This window comes from Dermacentor variabilis, chromosome 5 (assembly GCF_050947875.1).
Source record: "Dermacentor variabilis isolate Ectoservices chromosome 5, ASM5094787v1, whole genome shotgun sequence".
Taxonomy (NCBI): Eukaryota; Metazoa; Arthropoda; class Arachnida; order Ixodida; family Ixodidae; genus Dermacentor; species Dermacentor variabilis.
Genome location: NC_134572.1, coordinates 152,654,916 through 152,676,014, shown reverse-complemented (window position 1 = coordinate 152,676,014; position 21,099 = coordinate 152,654,916).

Below are 21,099 nucleotides of genomic sequence, written 5' to 3'. Positions count from 1 at the left end.
ATGTAGTTCACCCCTCCTACGTAGAACCCGATATGTTCACAGGCGAGTGCGCATGGATCAAGCAAGCCGTAGAAGCTCATAGCGTGTGTCTGCCCGTAGCAAAAGCGCTTATTGAAGGACCTTTCGGAGCACTTGAAACGGAGGCCGCAGTGTCATCTATGCTGCCCCCTCAGTACCCGTACCTATTTTCAAACAGGTCCGATCACCTCCTGCGCGAGAAGGGGCTTTTGTTTGGTGAAGCTAGTGTTCAGGCCTTAACCAGATCGAAGGTTCGGGAGCTCGCTGCAAAGGCGGTAGTTGCGGGGCCGACGTTATCAAACAACGAAAAAGGGTCAGAGGCGCAGCAAGCTGATATTCAGAGCACGCCCGAACTGAATAAAATTGAGCCTGTAGCGTTGAAGGCGCCAGATACTGGAGAGGAAATGCCCGATAAGGGAAAGTTAGAAGAGCTATCTGCAAATTTGCTCATCGCGCCTACGTCAGACGGACTTAATAGGTTGCTAAAAGTCAGCCGGTCGGCTTTGATAGCCGAGCAAAAGAAGGATGGCAGCCTAGAAAACATACGCTGCATTATCAAGGAAGGTATCGCCAAGAAAAATGCTCGCTTTGTGGAAAGAGGTGGAGTCCTGTACCGGAAGTATCTAGACCGCAGAGGAGTGGAGTTCGATCAGCTGATCGTGCCTCAATGCTATCGTCAGGATCTGTTGCGCTTGTCGCACGGGGGTTCGTGGTCCGGACACCTAGGAGTTAAGAAAACTAAGGACCGTCTCTTGCAAGAGTACTATTGGCCAGGGTGTTTTCGGGACGCAGACCATTTCGTGAGGACATGTGACACCTGTCAGCGGGTGGGCAAACCAGGGGACAAATCGAGGGCGCCGTTGAGATTGGTACCTATCATTACGGAGCCTTTTAGACGGCTCGTTATTGATACAGTGGGACCTCTGCCGGTAACAGCCACGGGGTACAGACACATTTTGACTGTGATCTGCCCCGCGACAAAGTTCCCTGAAGCAGTGCCGCTTAAAGAACTCAGCTCAGTTGAGATAGTCAATGCACTACTGTCCATATTTGCGCGAGTTGGTTTTCCTGCGGAAATTCAATCAGATCAGGGCACAGTGTTTACTAGCGCTTTGACGACAACTTTTCTCGAAAGGTGTGGGGTAAAGCTGTTACACAGCTCAGTGTACCACCCACAGTCGAATTCCGTTGAGAAGCTCCACTCCGTCATGAAGCGCGTGTTGAGAGCATTGTGTTTTGAACATCAAACTGACTGGGAGCTGTGTCTGCCTGGGGTGATGTTTGCATTACGGACCGCGCCGCATGCGGCTACGGGGTTTTCGCCAGCTGAGCTGGTGTACGGTCGCTCGCTTCGGTCTCCGCTTCGCATGCTTCGAGAATCGTGGGAAGGCAGGGGCGACGACCCAGTCGTGGTGGAGTATGTGCTTAAGCTCCTCGAACGCTTAAGAAGGGCACAGGAGTTGTCAGGTGAAGCAATGGCAAAAGCCCAGCAGAGGGCCAAGGTTTATTATGATCGGACCGCCAGGGCCCGTCGTTTTGAGGTGGGCGATGAGGTCATGATATTGCGCACATCGCTAAACAACAAACTAGACGTGCAGTGGGAGGGCCCAGCACGGATTGTTCAAAAACTGTCAGACGTCAACTACGTGGTGAGTCTGCCAGGAAAGCGGAAAGCACAGCAAGTTTACCACTGTAATCTGCTCAAACCTTATAGACAAAGGGAAGCAGTGGTGTGCATGATGGTAAACGTTCCTGAAGAGCTTCCGGTCGAGCTTCCGGGACTAGGCTCAGTGACGAACAGGAAAGACACCGATCAGGTCATTAGTGACTTAGTCAGTGGAGCATCGCTGTCGCCTGAGCAGAAAACCGAACTACACTAGCTCTTACAAGAGTTTCAAGGTCTGTTCTCTGAGAGGCCTGGTAGGACTTCTGTCCTTACTCATGATATAGAACTTACCTCCCCAGAGCCAGTACGATCCAAGGCGTATCGGGTGTCACCCCGCCAGAGCGATATTATGGAGGCTGAGGTAAAGAAAATGCTACAGCTCGGTGTTATTGAGGCAGGTGAGAGTGATTATACCTCCCCTTTGATTTTAGTTGAGGTACCGGGCAAGGAACCTCGTCCTTGCGTCGACTACCGCAGGCTTAATTCCATCACTAAGGATCAAATTTATCCGATCCCTAACATCGAGGAGCGCCTTGAGAAAGTTAGTAGCGCTCAGTTTATTTCCACCCTAGATCTTGTCAGGGGTTATTGGCAGGTTCCACTTACAGAAGAGGCTAGTAGGTATGCGGCGTTCATTTCACCAATGGGAACATTCCGTCCTAAAGTGTTGAGTTTTGGTTTGAAGAACGCGCCATACTGCTTTTCAAGCCTCATGGATAAAGTGTTGCGGGGATAGCAAGAATTCGCTTTACCGTATCTAGACGACGTGGCGATATTCTCCACATCCTGGTCTGAGCATATGGCACACTTGCGGGCAGTGCTAACCCGCCTGCGCGAAGTGGGCTTGACAGTCAAGGCTCCCAAGTGCCAGTTAGCACAGGCCGAGGTTGTCTACCTCGGTCACGTGATTGGTCAGGGTCGTCGCCGCCCCTCTGAAATAAAGGTGGCCGCTGTGCGAGACTTCCCGCAACCGCGCACGAAGACCGATATTCGGTCGTTCTTAGGTGTCGCCGGCTACTATCAGAGGTACATCCCCAGGTACTCTGATATCGCGGCTCCCCTGACGGATGCTCTAAGAAAGACAGAGCCGCAAACAGTCGTCTGGGACGAGACAAAGGAAAGAGCTTTTAGCGCCCTAAAGAGCGCCCTAACAAGCCAGCCTGTGCTACGATCGCCAGACTACACAAAGGGGTTCGTAGTTCAGTGCGATGCTAGTGAGCGAGGCATGGGCGTTGTACTGTGCCAACGGGAAAATGGAGAAGTAGAACACCCCGTCCTGTATGCTAGTCGTAAGCTGACCAGTCGTGAGCAGGCGTACAGTGCCACCGAGAAAGAGTGTGCGTGTCTCGTGTGGGCCGTTCAGAAATTGTCATGCTATCTAGCCGGCTCAGGGTTTATCATTGAGACGGATCACTGCCCTCTCCAATGGCTGCAGACCATCTCTCCCAAAAATGGCCGCCTCCTGCGCTGGAGCCTCGCTTTGCAACAATATTCCTTTGAGGTGCGTTACAAAAAGGGGAGTCTCAACGGTAAAGCCGATGGCTTAAGTCGAAGCCCTAACGTAGGAATCAGCCTCAAAATTGTTTGTTACTGATGTTTTTCTTCCTGAGGCAGGATTTTTAACATATTGCTTTTGTTTAGTGTTTCAAAGTGATGACATGCTTTCTAGTGCAATTTTCCAATTTGTGGACGCGTTCTGAGTGCTGCTAGACTACTGTAAGGAACTAGGCAGTGGTATAGAAGGGGAAAGAGCCTGGCAGGGCTTAGTGAGGGTTGTGCCGTGCTTGCTGACTGAGCGGTTGAGTTTCAGCGTAGTTCTAACGCTTGCCGGGAACGAGAACAAAAATGTGCACTCTCCCGAAGTCACTTTGCAGCGTCCTGTGCGAACCTGAACGAGAGAACGAGGCCTTCTCTGTGCGCTGCGCTCAAGAAACGTCGAGAGACGCCCGACTTCGGTGATGAGCATCATCGAGCGACATCCCTCCGGACAGCGGATGCAGTCCCCTGACCATCGGGATCTCCTTCCCCCGGCGGGGCGGTCTGTTACGTTTCGCCTACGACGCGCGGTAAAGCCGGCGCGGATGCAACGGACGCCGGGTCTTCGTTCAAAGCGGCAGACATTTTGGCCCGTTCGGCGCCGCCGCTACGCCTCCCCGCCAAGCGCGTCCAGGCATGTTCCAATGCCACGTGTCTTCATGTGCGTGTGTGTGTGTATGTGCATGTTGGTGCCCACGCTTGTCGAAGCGCGGCAGCCGGGGAGAGGAGCTCCCAACAACTGTGAAGCGAGGGGGTCTGACAGGCGCCGACACGACGGATGCGTCCACCTTCTCTTCCCATTGTGCCCCAGCGGCGCCGACACGACGTATGAGCCACCTTATCCCATTGTGCCCGAGCGGCACAGTCACGTGCTCGTCTATAGAGGGGTTTCTTCTTGCCCTCAACTGCGAGAGTATAAAAGCAGCTGCCCCCGGACGCCAAAAGAGGCTCCGATTTCTTCTGTTGAGTAACGTGCACTCCCGTCTCTCTACTTCGGTCAACCTGACCGCCAACTCTTTGCGATGTTAGAATAAACAAGTTGTTTTGTTGTTACCAGTCGACTCATGCTTTGCCGGGACCTTCGGATGCTTCCAGTTGTACCCCAGGCCGCTAGGCCAACGCTACCCTTGGGGCTTGCGACCCAGGTGCAACAACGGGCGTCAGCGCCGAGTTCCCAACAACTCGTACCAGCGGTGCGATTACAACACTACCCCTGCTTGCACAATGTCGCAACACTCAAACACGCACCGCATCTTATGTAAGTTAGTCACAATCGACCACCCCATAATGCCACATGTTTGGTGAGGACCAACCGATTCCTTAATTACTTTCTGTGGCCGCCTTGCTAGCACTTTCATCAAGATTTTATAATCGCAATTAGTTAGTTATATTTGGCGGTATGAGGAAACCAAATTTAAACTTTCTGTCTCTTCTGTCTTTGGTATTAATACAGTATGTGCTTCCCCAAATGACCGGGGCAGGACATCTAGTTCGTAAGCTTCATTAAAAAGAACTTCCGTTTGTGGTATGGGTGATTCCAACTCTGTTCTGGTGTCATCTAGCAGCCGTGGCATTCTCTCAAGAAATTCTTCTTTAAAGCTCAATGCATTCACAGGTCTAGAAGCAAAAAGCGCTTCTTAATGTCGAGCAAACGCACGTCCTATGCTGTCATTGTCTGTCATTACTGTCCTATTATCTTCAATAACATCTATATGGTTCCGCCGCGAGCGACTTTTTTTTAAGTCCAAGTGCGCGTTTTGTTGGACATCCATCTATAGCCATTGCGTCTACCCTTGCTCTAACTTGCGCTCCGCGATAACGGTTCTCATCATAAAGCTCCAGTTTGTGTTTGATACTACGCAGATCTTCGGCATACACACCTGTCGTTTCGCATTCAAGCGCTGTTAGCTTTTCAAAAAATCATGTTGAGATTAAGCCACGGACGCATGCATCGAAAAGCGAACGAGACGCCCTTATGAATTTATCGCGAGCATGCCAGTGCCAGTGCCAGGGCAAGGGAGACAAGATTCCTAGGGTCGACGCAATAAGAATACTCGGCATGGTAGTCGAATCTACTGGCTCTAACGCGCAAACGATAATCAAGCTCACGACCAAGACGGACAACGCAGTACGTCTCATCCGAAGGGTGGCTAACCGCCATCATGGCCTTAAAGAAGACAATCTGTTACGGTTGATTAACGCCTTTGTGCTTTGCCACTTTGCCTACGTGGCGGCTATGCACAGATGGCAAAGAGCAGTGAGGAACAAACTCAACACGTTGCTCAGGAAAATAACTAAGCGAGCCCTGGGTATACCGATCTTCACCAACACCAATCGCCTCCTCCAGCTAGGTGTGCATAACTCTCTGGAGGAGATTGCAAAGGCTCAGGAAAGAACGCAACTTGCCAGACTCTCCACGACCGCCGCCGGTAGGAGGATATTACAAGAGCTCGGCTACCCACCATCTGCAGAAGCACCAAGAAAATGCCAGTCACCACGGGACATACGAGATTTGATCTCCGTATCGCCGATACCAAGAAATGTACACCCTGAATATAACAAGGGTAGAAGGAAAGCAAGAGCTTCAACCATACTCAAACAGATCCGGACAGAGGGGCGTAGAGCCTGCTTTGTTGACGCGGCCGCATATCGGAAGGGATGCTCCTTTTCTGCAGTAGTGGTGGATTCCAAACAGCGACTCACGAACTGTGCATCTGTACGAACCGGAGATCCGGCGATAGCCGAGCAGGTGACCATTGCCTTGGCGATGCTTGATGACAGCAGCGACGTCATCTACAGTGACTCACGGTTGGCCATTAGGGCATTTCAGTGTGGAGTGATCTCAGAACAGGCCTTTGGGCTGCTTCGTAAGGCAGGTCCGGATAGAATCAAGTATCACTTGCTTACTTGGTTCCTAGCCCACGTTGGGCACATGGCGGGTGTCCCCACGAACCTCAATGAGACTGCCCACGCTGCCGCGCGCGCACTGACTGACCGCGCTGGCGCTGTAACGGCCGAAGAGAGAGTTATGCATGGTAGGGACGCGCCTGCCACTTATAATGAACTTCTTAAACACTTCTATCTATCGCGGCTACAATACCCTCCTCCTCACGCCAAGCTCACTAGGCCTCAGGCACTGACATTCAGACTGTTGCAGACACAAACCTATCCCAACCTGTTCACGTTACATGCGATATATCCGGAGATTTACACTGATGACGCGTGCCCTGCTTGCGGGGATGGATCAACACTTTCGCACATGCTATGGGGATGTATCTCTATAGCAAGCCCTGACCTCAGCTCAGCTAGGTGGTAGGCGGCCCTCCGCAACCCACTCCTGGCTGAGCAACGTTGGGCTGTCCAGCAGGCCCACGATGCGGCTGGCAGGCTAGGCCTGTCGGTCCCGACTTGGGAGCGGCCCGCGACGTGCTAATACGCGTTCTGCAGGACTGTAAAATAAAGGTTACTCAATCAATCAATCAATCAATCAATCAATCAATCAATCAATCAATCAATCAATCAATCAATCAATGCCAGTGCCTTGTAACGCTTGGCGCGTTTCGTTTTGTCCACCTGGACAAGCTCAATCGTTGCAATTAATAGCAATTGCGCGTGTTCGCGGCGTCCTCTGCACTTCGAAGAGTACACATTGCGCTGAAACTTACGCCAATAAGATTTATATAGCGTAATATACAAAGCCACAAGAACGTCTGAATCCACAAGCACGAAGATCAGACAAATCCATGTACTTCCCATCATCCCCATGGTGGTACAACAACTGCAGCGCCAGAGTTCCCTCTAGTAATTATTGTAGGAAACTCTATGCCTAAACGATCCTGTCCCTAGGAACCTAGGATCAGGTCACGTGAGGGATTTTTGTGGATTTATACGCGCGCTGTTCCCTCCTATTATTTCCTTCCTCCATGGTGATGATAGTGGCGGTGATCATGATGGTGATAATCCTGTACTGGAATTCGGCAGTGTATCGACCGTATAGCAAAAAATTAGACAAACCGGGACGCTTTTGCAATGACGCCAGCATGGCAACGCTACAATCGAACAGCGTGCCTAGAGCGCGAAATTTAAACATGTGCAAAACTGTCCGCATTTATGAACTAAAACGATCTCAAAGAACAATTGAAATTATTATAAATTTGCAAAAAATAAATAACGCCAACTGTTACGATACATCTATAACGCCGTCTAAGCTTGTACGTTTCCAACCACAGGGCATGCAGTGTTCCGCTCTTCTGGGGTGCGATCGGAGATGGTTGTTCGGCGCGTTCGTTCGGTTACCGGCGCGCGCGATTGGCCTACTCCGCGCCGACGTCGCCAGCCGCGGGGCGCCGCCCCGTTTTTGGTGACGTCAAAATGACGACACGCTCCTGTCAATCATCCGCCCACCGAGCATTTCGTCCGAACGCGACGGGAGTTGAGAAGTTTGGAGCGATCATACGGCTTCGCATGGCGCGTCTGGTGGATTGGATTGGATCCAACAGGCGGCCTTTTCGGCTGCGATATGGCAGGTTTTAATCCAATTCGTAGTTTAATTCTAGAAAATGGCGCTTCCGTTGGAAACTTAGGTTGTTGCGCTGGCTTTTCTAGAGGAAGGAGGAGAGCGGGTGGCGGTGCGAAACGCGTTTGAAGAGATGGCAGAAAGTGAATTCCGGCGTCGTTTTCGTTTCTCGAAACAAGTAATTCGTTGGTTGTACAGAGAAATCGACAAGATCATCGGTGCCAGCGAGCCACTGGGATGTTGTCGCTGCCTCTTGAAAAGTGCGCCACTCTTCCCGTCGTTTTTTTTTCTTTTTCCTTCTCGCTGTGCGCGACACCACCTAGGGACGACGCAAAGAACCTAATAGTTATAAATTGCAGTAGTCACACGTACTACCATTTGAAAACGTGTTTGGGCTTGAGAAGCAAAAAATACATTTCTTTAGATAAAGATTTAATTCACTTGGAAGACGAGAAACATTTGGTTTTGTAGTACACTGTTTGCAAGCAGACGACAAACGACGCAAGTAAACTTCCGGGGAGGTCACCGCTTCCTGATTGGCTGCTCTCTCCGCCCCGCTGTCACAAATTTTGCATACTGCAACTCTGTGACGTTGCAGCAACTGAACAGAACGCGTATCGAACAAAATATCTCCGATCGCGCCCCTGCTCAGTGTTTCGGTTTCGGAAGTCAAACACTCGTCTGTGCGATCGCACAAACAGCTCGCTTTCAGATCGGTTTGGCTGTTATGACACAAAGTGGGCCATCCGCAAATTTCTGAGAACGGGAGGGAGAGCACAAACAATCATAGAGTTTCCCACTATATTACCTAGAAGGAAATCTGGCGCTGCTGCGCTGTGGTATGCATGGGAATGCCGGTATATTGTCACTTCGGATTAGCATCGTTCTCGGAGAGCCTGGCAAGCACTGTTCCGTCTGTCACAATGATTCATTCTCTACTAAAGCAGCACGTAAAAAGCTGTTTTAGCTTTATTATTACGCAGAAACATGTTTTGTTTAATTATGAAAACTTTTTATTGCATGTACAGTTATATGAAACGTATAAAGCATCAGCGGGCCGCTAAAGTTGGAGGACATACGACAAAATTCGCGCTCGCTTTGGAACAATTTGTCCTCTGTTCCAGATTTTCTTCGTTTGGTTATGCATTGTAGGTGATTAAACTTCATCGGAAAATGCAATATGGTTGAATGAAAACCTTTTAAGCAACAGACAAGTTAAGCAACAGACATGGACGAAGCGCATGGACTCTGAGAATTTCGCTCTTCAAAAGTTCGCGGTACCGTTCATTTCAGTGCTAAGCCCGTTTTACTCGTGAAATTTCACTGTCAACTGAATTCGTGAAACTTGATAAAAAGTTGCAGTGAAGCAAGCGTTTCATTTCAGTTCGATAAAGAATTAGGCTTTCAGCGTTCCACTATAATAGACGAGTGAAAACGTATAAAATAACGCGCTTATAATTTTATGTTTGTGGTTACCGCATTTTTTACGTAGCAGGGAAAGCTTGAAGTACAAGCTATTTGCAGCCTCGCGGAGAAACAGTGGCTGGGGGTTATGAGGGCGTGGGCGGGGCTTCATTGTAGACTTAAGCTGTATCCGCGACAATAGAGAGCTTTAGATTAGGGGCCTTGACCGTTTGAGGCCCCAAAGAAATAGCGTCGAAGCCCCTGCGCATGCACGAGATCCAAATTGCATTTGGGTATTGCGTCGCGCTCGCTATTTCACTATAGAGTTTTATAATTGGGGACCCAAGGCTATGGGTACCCAAGCCGCGTTGCGTAGGCTGCTCTTGGGCTTAAAGGACCAGCTACTGATTTAGAGGGAGCTCCGAGCGCTGCCCCAAAGGCTTTGCGTCAACAAACATGGCGGCAGCCGTCGAAGCGACGGCTCCAACCTAGCACCAAACTGGGCTCGATTAGTGGTAACGTGTCAAGTTCGCAAGCTTCGCCTAGCTTGGCTGCGATTGTCGCTTTCTCTCAACTACCGTGTAATATGAACATCGATATATTCGACGCCGCTGATTCCGAATTCGATTGTCGATTTCATGGTTCGTAGGCCTAACACGGCTTAACTTGGCTGGTGAAGGCGGTGAAGGCACGTAAATTTGATTACTCAAAACTAAGCGCAACTGCTCGATGCTAATAGAATAACCTCTAAATCTTAATTAAACGCGGTAACACGAATGTTAAAATTGCTTTTATAAAATGGCATATCTTATTGTAATATTTATAACAGTTGTTTTTTTTTTTTTTTGACGCCGTTGTGGCGCTGCAAGCGCAAGACGCTATCCGCAAACGCGAAGCCCCATTCTAAAACGCTTCATTCCTGCCAGGCGGAATCTTATAACGGTTCGCAAAACCAACCGCTAACTTCGCCGCTTACGTCACCAAACGGGCAACTCCAAAATCAGAGGGTGCCGCCTCTGAAGTGTATATCATCATATGACGAGCTAATCGAGGAACCGCAGAATGTTTCTGCTGACTAATTAAACATGACATATAAATTAAATGTTATACACCACGTTCTAAAGTATAAACATGCGGTGCCGGGCGTTCGTGAAATGCTTGAAGTGATTTATTAATGCCATTCTTCTTCGTTCTCAGCCGACAGGCGGTATCCCAAGCGTAAATGAGTTGGCAGAGCGCAGCGCTGTGTCGTCTGCTACCGTGAGCTTGCACGATGCACGCACCAGGAATGCACTGCTAGCACTTCCTAAGTAGCGAGCGCAACAAAACCGTCAACTGGTTCTTAGGGCCCCCTTTACTAGCCGACTATGTAAAATTTTCTTTTTTCCCCCTTCGTGATCCGTTCGGACATGACTCGCTCGCCGCCGCGCTGCCGCTATCGCTGCGATCTGCCTCACGGTGCGTCGCGTGATAGAAGCAATGGAACTTGAAATCGAACACATACTGGCCCTGCATTGCCTGCGCGAAGTGAAATCGAAGAGCGAGGTTCTCACGGTTCGCGCTGGGCCGTGAAACTGAGGACGAAAGTGCGGCACTGCCGAACTAGAGCAACAATAGGGCAGCCAAGTAAGAGATCTCCACCATACTTTCCCGTCCTGACTGTATATTTTTATTAGCCGCACCCGCCGTGGTTGCTCAGTGGCTATGGTGTTAGGCTGCTGAGCACGAAGGCGCGGGATCGAATCCCGGTCAGGGCGGCCGCATTTCGATGGGGGCGAAAACACCCGTGTACTTAGATTTATGTGCACGTTAAAGAACCCTCGGTGGTCAAAATTTCCGGATTCCTCTACTACGGCGTGCCTCATAATCAGAAAGTTTTTTTGGCACCTAAAACCCCATAATTTTTTTTATCAGCCGAACGAAGGAAGCGCTGGACCAGCCTAGGTTGAGCTCTTCTGATTGCTGAATGGCGATTCGCAAGCTATTCACGCTGGCGATAGCAGTGCAGGAATTCGATCTGACCATGCAAATATCTCCTTGGCATTGGCTTTGAAGCGGAGGTCATGGTAAAGCTGACCCAGCGTTTCTACCTGTCAATTTCTGCAAATCCTGACAATGCAATTTCTGCAAATCCTGACAAATAAACTGAAAATTTCTTCTACATGTGACCATAATGGTATCAATAGCACTATACTGAAAAATACACGTCATGGCATCTGTAGTATTCTGACGGCCCTTTTTTCACAATCTCTCGCGACAGGCACTATCCCCGATGATTGGCGAATAGCCAAGGTAGCACCCTTTTTCAAGTCAGGCGACCGTTCCCCATGCAACTACAGACCTATTTCGCTAACAAGTACCATATGCAAGGTCATGGAACACGTCATTCACTCCCAAACTGCCAAATACTTAGAAAGCCACAACATAATATACCAGTATCAACACGGTTTCCGCAAGGGCTACTCTTGTGAAACACAACTTGCAGGGTTTGTTCATGACTTACACTTATCCATTGACGCTGGTTTACAAGTAGATGCAGTTTTCCTTGATTTCTCCAAAGCTTTTGATTGCGTTCCGCACCACAGATTACTTCTCAAACTTGCATGCCTAAACATTCACCCTAACGTCCTCGCATGGGTTAAAGATTTTCTTTCCTCCAGGCTCCAGTTCACTTCCGCTAACAACTACAATTCTTCTTTTGCCCACGTAACTTCCGGTGTCCCCCAGGGCAGCGTGCTAGGTCCTTTACTTTTCTTAATATATATTAACGATCTTCCTTCTTGCGTAACGTCCCGGGTTCGTCTCTTTGCCGATGATGTCGTAATTTACCGCACAATTTCCTCTGATATCGATCGCCAATGCTTGCAATCTGACCTTGATGCAATTGCCTTATGGTGCTCCAAATGGCTAATGTCGCTTAATATCTCTAAAACCAAGTTCATGACATTTAACGGCCGAAAGTCTCGAATTGAAAACGCTTACTTCATTAATAACAGCACGATTGAGTCTTCCACTTCCTACAAATATCTTGGCCTTCATTTCCAGTCTGACCTAACGTGGCATCACCATATAAATTTAACCCTGGCAGCTGCTAACCGTAGTCTTGGAATACTTAAACGAACCCTCAAGCAAGCGCCACCACTCGTACGAAAACAGGCATATACCACAATCATTCGCCCGAAAATTGAATATGCTGCGGCAATTTGGGATCCCCATCAGGTATATCTAGCCTCTAACCTTGAAGCCCTGCAGAACCATGCTGCTCGATTTATTTTTTCAGATTATTCTACATTCACCAGCGTTACATCTTTAAAAAATCGTGCCGGTTTGCAATCCTTGAGCCTTCGTCGAAAACATTCCCGCTTATCACTATTTCATAAAATTTTCCACCATTCCTCACTTTGTGATGATTTCTTTCAGTCACCGCCGATTATCTTTCCTCGCCGCGATCACCCTAACAAAGTGAAACGCATTTTGTGTCGGTCATTAACTTTCGCTCAATCCTTCGTACCACGCACTATCATCGATTGGAACGATTTACCCTCATACATAGCCATGGAAACTGACATAACCAAATTTAAGGAAACAATTTGCACTACTGTGAGAAGCTGCTAAAACGTTGTTCCCTTATTAAGTGTGTTTCCCTGATAATTTTTATGCTTTGTGATTTGCTGCTTCCTCCTGACGTTTTTATGTAACTTTTCTTTTTTTTTTGTTCTTTATGTTGACTACACTGACTTGTTGAACAAAAACAAAAAAAACACATGTCATGTAAATGTTTTTCTTTTTATGTATGCTGTACCTGAATGTACATTTGCTTTTCTTGTAGCCCCCCCCCCCCCCTATGTAATACCCTCCTTCGAGGGCCTTTAGGGGTATTGTAAATAAATAAATAAATAAATAAATAGGAGGGCAAGCGCACTAGAAGCACTAGCAGCGGCTGCCTCATCCGTATTTTCTCCCTTCAACATGCATTGTTTTAAATTTCTGCTGTAAAGACCATGTACATTCACAGTATATTTAAATATGCACACATGACAAAGTTTATTATATTTTTTTGAAAGAGAAGAAGGTAGCCAATTAAAATATACTTCTAAAGGTATAGATAGCTTATGTTTAGAGTATGAATATGTTGCTGTATGTTCACGTCGCTTCAAATTGCCTTGCGTGCTTTTTTTTGACCCTGAATAAAACCTGCAGACTTCACTGACCCCTTCGGCAGAGTCTTTTATCAACGGCGTGTGAAATGCACGTTAATGATATGCGTCTCAGTATTGCTTCTCTTTCCATTAAGCAAGGCTAACGACTCATAAAAAAACTCTTCTCATAATTTACAACATTTATTAGGAATGAAAACATCGTCGCCTGCACGCAGAGGTCATAAATATATACAGGGTGTCCCAGTTAACTATCATGCACTTAATTAACAAAAAAATAGCACTTTCGTTACTCGAAGAAAACATAGGGCATATTGTTTCCGGTACAATAGAGTAGCTGCCAGTAATTTTTTCATTAGTGAGATTTATTTAGGTAATTGTAATTAATTTTCTAACTGAATACGTAATATCCTAATTATCAAATTGTCAGTGATGCATTTGTAGACATAGCCAATGGACATCTAATTACGGTATTTTCAGCGACGTACTAATTACGTACAAATTTTTTCCGACGATATATAAACTCCGAGAAATATGAAAATTACCACGTGACTGCGCTCGCACCAGCATCATGAAGCAGCGCCCTCGAACAGACTCCCTCTGAGTTAAGCAGACCGAAATAAAGGAAATAACTAAAAACATCGTAATCGAGCTGGTGCATTATCTGCCGCGCCTTGGCCGAAGTAACACGCCGCGTTCGGTGTTAGTTCGAAAGAAGCTGTGATAGCAGTTGTCTTAGCGTACAGTGCACGGATGGTTATTTTTTTTTTTGCCACAAGACCTATCACCAGAAAAGCGAATTGACAACGTCAGTGCAAATGTTTAAAGGTGTGTTTTATTTCGTCTCAGTCACCATGTCTTTCTCTAATGAGCAGAAGGTAAAAATGATCCTTGCCTTGAGAGTTGGAAATGACAAGGGGAAGGCCATAAATATACATCAGTCATGGAAGTGGGGCGGAAGACCAAGTGCGCTGAATATCATCAGAAATGATGAAAACCTGAGACAAACCGGCAGCTGCAAGAAACAGCGGCGTAGGGCTCGATCTTTGAGTCCTAGCCTACGCACGGATGTTCTAGAATTTATGGCCTCAAACCTTCATGCTAGCGTGCGGGACGTGGCCGTCCAGGTACCAGTTTCGAAGTCATCAGGTTGGAGGATTCTAAATGACTCGGCCTTTCAACCGTACCACCCTAACCCGCACTAATGCTTTGGACGATAGGAACCCGTAGAATCGTCTACATTTCTCGAATTGGGTCCTCACAAAAGCCGATGAGTGACCAGACTTTATGACCAACATCATGTGCACAGATGAATCCAATTTTCACAGAAACGCCCAGGTAAATTTGCATAATGCACACTATTGGAGTCGTTCCAATAGTGTGCATTATACACACTATTGGTCGTTCAATGTGTGGTGCGGAATTTACACCGGTGCTATAATCGGTCCCATCTTCTTCGATACCACACTGACTAGATAGCATTACGTGGACGAAATAGGAGTGGTTGATGAGTTTCTCAGCGAAGTCCCGCTGTCACGTCTTCCACTTTAGCGGCATCAGTCAGATGGGGTTCCCGCACACAGCAGCAGCCGAGCACGAAAGTGGCTGGATGCGACTTTTCATGCGCAATAGATTGGAAGGCACGGGCCCGTAAATTTGCCGACTGGGTCACCTGTCCTCTCTCCACTCGATTTCTTTCTTTGGGGTTATGAGAAAGATCGTGCTTACATGATCGAGACGGACGTAAGATTAGCTGAAAACAAGAGTAACAGATGTCTGTCATAGAATTCGAGCGTCAGTCATTGAAAAAGCCACTGAAGATGTGATAAAGTGGAATCAGTGCTGCGGATCTGCAGAAGGACACCTGTTCAAACACGTCTTCCAGACAGCAGTTGGTGTTCAGCGGCGCTTACGAATTCATAGATAATAAGGGCACACTGAAATCTGATGTATATTTTATATTATTTGTGCAGGGGTCCCGACTGCCAATTCGGCTAACTTATACGTGTTTATTTACTTTCTTGAACGCATTGGTTATGCCTTTTCTCATTACGTGGGCCGCTTCCCGGTCTGCTTATTTCGCTTTTATTTAATGCCATGAACCTGTTTTTGCAGCACGTATACACTCCCATGAAAACTAAAACCGTCACTTTAATTTGGCTTTGGTCCGAAGCAAGTTTCTGGCGCAAAATATAGCTTCGCGCGCACTCTTTCGATGCGGTGTGAGCAAAGCCCGGATGTTGAAACATTCTATGCCTATTGCATTGTTCTTAGCGCTTCGTGCGTAGTTAGACCAATGCTTCGGTCGCGTTATCAAGGAGCTTTTGTTATCAGTGTGATTAGTCGGCTTTTAGAGACGGATAATAAGTGTGACGTAGAGAGGAAAGAATAGCTGCAAAGTCGCGAAACCTACTGTTGGTCCACAAGGTGATGCGCCGTTTCTTCGGGTTTGCGACAGGCAATGCAGTTGCTTTCATTTAAGGCAGAAAGCTGGGCTAGTTGGTGGTTATTCGTATAAGGGGACATTGCACTAGCGCGTAACAAAGGACACGGACAGGAACATGAAAAAAAGACCTATAGCGTTCGGTGTGTCTTTTTTCATGCTCCTGTCCGTGTCCTTTTATACGCGCAAGTGCAACGTCCCCTTGTACGAGTTGCTTTTAATCAGCTTATATGAGGGTGCTGCTTTATGATGTAGGTGGAAGCGCGCTCACGTGGTATTTTTCATATTTCGGGGGGTTTCCTTACCAGTTGGAAAAAAAAATGTACGCAATTAGTATGTCGCTTAAAACACCGCAGTTAGATGTCATTCGGGGGTGCCTGGGGGTCCCTACAAGTGCCTCATTGACACTTTGATAATTAGGACAGTAATTCTGGAATTAGATAATTAATTGCCATTGTCGAATTTCAGAAACGAAGCAATTACTGACGGTTACCCCACTATACTAGAAACAATATGCACTAGGTTTTCTTCGAGCAACGCAACTGCTCTTTTGTTAAGCCTTGGTGCATGATAGTTGAGGCACCCTGTATAATTCACTCAGTAACCGAAATGAGGTCAAGCTGGATTCACTCGAAATCAGAATAAATAGCAGTCATGCGCAGCAGCGCTTATGCTCGGTCTCACAGTAAAAAAGAAGAGAGGTTGCAGTTTCTTCAGAAAGACGAAACAGTATTAGTGGTAGCGAAGCATACGGCAATTCCACGAAAGAAGATTATGCCACCAAGAGACGCCAGATGCTTGGTGGCACGAGAAGACTCGGGCTGTGAAACTGAACTGTCTCCTACTACGACGAGGTCTTGTAAATTCTCATATAAGGCCGTCACTTCAATGAACAATTCTTCGAGGTCACACGAAGTTGCTTCAAGTGCAAGATATATATATATATATATATATATATATAGGGGTTTTCTTCAAAGTTCAGCACGCAGGACCCGACGTAAAATACGCAGGAAAGAGACGACGAACTTTTTGGGAGACTTCTTTTTCTTACTTAACGTTTTCGGCTGGTGGACCAGCCTTCGACAGAGTACAGTCTGTACAGACTGTACTCTGACGAAGGCTGGTCCACCAGCCGAAAACGTTAAGTAAGAAAAAGAAGTCTCCCAAAAAGTTCGTCGTCTCTTTCCTGCGTATATATATATATATATATATATATATGGGGTTCGGAAAGCTGGTAGCCCCCCCCCCCCCCTTCACGGAAAAATGGAAACTTTCCGCACCTGGTGTTGTACGCAACCTTTCCTGGTCAGACGGTGATGCCGACGTCCACATCCCTTTCCTAGCTGCGACTTCACGGGCGCCTTGGGGAGCGCCAGTTTCACTCGGGTGATTGTTGCTGCCTTGTCATCTGGAGGATTGCTTGTCTAAGAGCTGACATAGTCGGAACAGCGGAGTTCTCTTTCCTCCACTTCTCTCGATGTACTCTCCCTTGTATGCGCAACACTAAAGAAGCGCAAATCCTACGCCCCAAGCTGTATCCTATTTCTACCTCCTCCTCTGTTCTGTAACGGTGGCCATTTGTGTCACTTTCAAGTGTCTTCCATACTGGCCGTACAAACTCAACTGGAGCTCCCAACTCCGAGTGCACCTGCTTCAACCTCCTGTTCCAGATTAGCGTTTCTTCTCATTAGCACTTGTTTTGGGGACGCCGTAAATTAGGAAGCGGTGTTACCTCGATTTCGTCTGCCAGGCTAGCAGGTTGCGCTTGAGATTCTGGGCCATCACTTCAGAGTCATGACCCTTGTGCAAGGCATCGCTGATCCTTGCTTGCAGGACTACTATAGCTTCGGGTGTTCTCCGGATATCAGTTGCCACGTCTACTTCCGCAATGACCTCCTGGAGAGTGGCACTGTTGTTTGACCGATAGAGGAAGTTCTTGCTCCACTTTGCAGTGCGGAGCACCGCGTGCTTCATCTTGGCAAGCATTTCATCTCCACAGACAAATGCTTGGCGATCATTTCGTACTTGGGGCGTCGCATTATTCTGACTCCCTTGAGTGGGAGTAGCTGGACCCACCGGTTCTTGCTGTTCCGCCGTTTTTGCATCTGCCTTTTCTTTTTCTTGCTGGGAACGGTCTCCCACTCCTCGCCGGCAGTATCGGAACCATACACATTTTTCGAGTCACGGCATCGCCATCTACATTTCGCGGTGCCAACGTCTCGGTGGGGGAAAGAAAAGTCCATCGTTTCCGTCCGAGGCTTGTTGCACAAAGTCGTCTACAGCTCTACTGCGCCAGCTCACATCACATTCGGTATACAGAGCACACAAAAGTACAAAATGAAGCGTAAGTAAGTGAGAATATTCGCCACAACATCGCTCCACAATGTAAACTGAATACACTCATCTGTATTTTGAGGCGTCTTTCTATAGCGGCACATAGAGGACACACAGAAGTTTCGAGTGCGGAAAAACTACTAGAAATTATGTTTTGTCATAACTTGAGGCAAATTGTTGAAGGAAATACATGAGAAACCTTATATTCTCAGTCATTGTTAGACCTTGTGTTCCTATCTTGCAAAATAGCTGCTAGTAGGGCGTCAGTCGAACCAGGAATATCAGACCAGGAAATGATATTTGTCGATACACCAATTGATATACAGAGTCGCTGGCGATCGCCTGCTTTTAAACTTAAAGAAGACTACGCACAGGCAGACGATACAATAGTAGATAACTAAAGTCCATCACTGAGTGAATTTGAACTTGGGTCATCTAGTGAGTTTGTAGAATAACTGTGTCAACGTTTCAAGGGAATCGTCAACCATTGCGTAGATAAATTTATTCCTATCCGCATGAAAAAAAAAAGCAGCATAGCCCATGGATAACTCGGGAAATAGTACACAAGAAACGCAGAATAAAACGATTACGCAAAAATAAACAAAATCCAGCCCAGGGGTACAATTTGCGAGCTCAACTATAATTAGCGTTACGGGAATCCAAGAAAAAGTACTTTAACGAAGCTCTTCCTGGGTTCCTGAAGTCATCGCCACAAAAGTTTTGGATGCACTTGGTCGATAAAAAAGAAGAGATGGACCATATAAAAAGCGCATCTGAAATTATCACGGAAAAGACGCAGATAGCACACTGCTTCAATATATTCTTCCAGTCAGTATTTACGAAGGCGAGAACAGAGCAAGGAAACAAGGAGCGCAGTGAATTGGGCACCTGCGCAATGGCTCCACTAGAAATCACTCAGGCAGGCAAAATTCAGCAATTCCTTACGCTTGATACCAAAAAAGCAAGCGGACTAGACGGTATCCCAAGTGAATTTTCGCGGCGATATGTTGCATGGGTATCATTTTATCTAACAATGATCTTTGGAAAATCCTTGCAAACCAGAAGCCCTATATCGTAAAACTATACCAATATGTTTTTATTCCAATCCCCTGACGTCAAATTGGCTTAACCGCCGAAGCAAGCATCGGGCGGTCACCCGCGGGGTTATCTGAAAAGACCAATCAAACGCTCTCCTCGTTCATAGAAGGTCACTTTTAATAATAATAATAATAATAATAATAATAATAATAATAATAATAATAATAATAATAATAATAATAATAATAATAATAATCAGCCTGGTTACGTCCACTGCAGGGCATAGGGCTCTCCCATACTTCTGCAACAACCCCGGTCATGTACTAATTGTGGCCATGTCCCTGCAAACTTATTAATCTCATCTGCCCACCTAACTTTCTGCCGCCCCCTGCTACGCTTCCCTTCCTTTGGAATCCAGTCCGTAACCCTTGAAGACCGTCGGTTATCTTCCCTCATCATTACATGTCCTGCCCATGCCCCATTTCTTTTTCTTGATTTCAGCTAATATGTCATTAACTCGCGTTTGTTCCCTCAACCAATCTGCTCTTTTCTTATCCCTTAACGTTACGCCTATCATTCTTCTTTCCATAGCTCGTTGCGTCGTCCACAATTTAAGTAGAACCCTTTTCGTAAGCCTCCAGGTTTCTGCCCCGTAGGTGAGTACTGGTAAGACACAGCTATTATACACTTTTGAGGGATAATGGCAACCTGCTGTTCATGATCTGAGAATGCCTGCCAAACGCACCCCAGCCCATTCGTATTCTTCTGATTATTTCCGTCTCATCATCCGGATCCGCCGCCACTACCTGCCCTAAGTAGGTGTATTCCCTTACCACTTCCAGTGCCTCGCTACCTATTGTAAATTGCTGTTCTCTTCCGACACTGTTAAACATTACTTTAGTTTTCTGCAGATTAATTTTTAGACCCACTCTTCTGCTTTGCTTCTCCAGGTCAGTGAGCATTCATTGCAATTGGTCCCCTGAGTTACCAAGCAAGGCAATATCATCAGCGAAGCGCAAGCTACTAAGGTATTCTCCATTAACTTTTATCCCCAATTCTTCCCAATCCAAGTCTCTGAATACCTCCTGTAAGCACGCTGTGAATAGCATTGGAGAGATCGTATCTCCCTGTCTTACGCCTTTCTTTATTGGGATTTTGTTACTTTCTTTATGGAGGACTACGGTGGCCGTGGAGCCGCTATAGATATCTTTCATTATTTTTACACACGGCTCGTCTACACCCTGGTTCCGTAATGCCTCCATGACTGCTGAGGTTTTGACAGAATCAAACGCTTTGTCGTAAACAATGAAAGCTATATATAAGGGTTGGTTATATTCCGCACATTTCTCTATCACCTGATTGATAGTGTGAATATGGTCTATTGTTGAGTAGCCTTTACGGAATCCTGCCTGGTCCTTTGCTTGACAGAAGTCAAAGGTGTTCCTGATCCTATTTGCGATTACCTTAGTAAATACTTTGTAGACAACGAACAGTAAGCTGATCGGTCTATAATTTTTCAAGTCTTTGGCGTCCCCTTTCTTATGGATTAGGATTATGTTAGCGTTCTTCCAAGATTCCGGTACGCTCGAGGTCATGAGGCATTGCGTATACATGGTGGCCAGTTTCTCTAGAACAATCTGCCCACCATCCGTCAACAAATCGGCTGTTACCTGATCCTCCCCAGCTGCCTTCCCCCTATGAATAGCTCCCAAGGCTTTCTTTACTTCTTCCGGCGTTACCTGTGGGATATCGAATTCCTCTAGACTATTTTCTCTTCCATTATCGTCGTGGGTGCCATTGGTACTGTATAAATCTCTAAAGAACTCCTCAGCCACTTGAACTATCTCATCCATATTAGTAATGATATTGCCGGCTTTGTCTCTTAACGCATACATCTGATTCTTGCGAATTCCCAGTTTCTTCTTCACTGCTTTTAGGCTTCTTCCCTTCCTGAGAGCATGTTCACTTCTATCCATGTTATACTTCC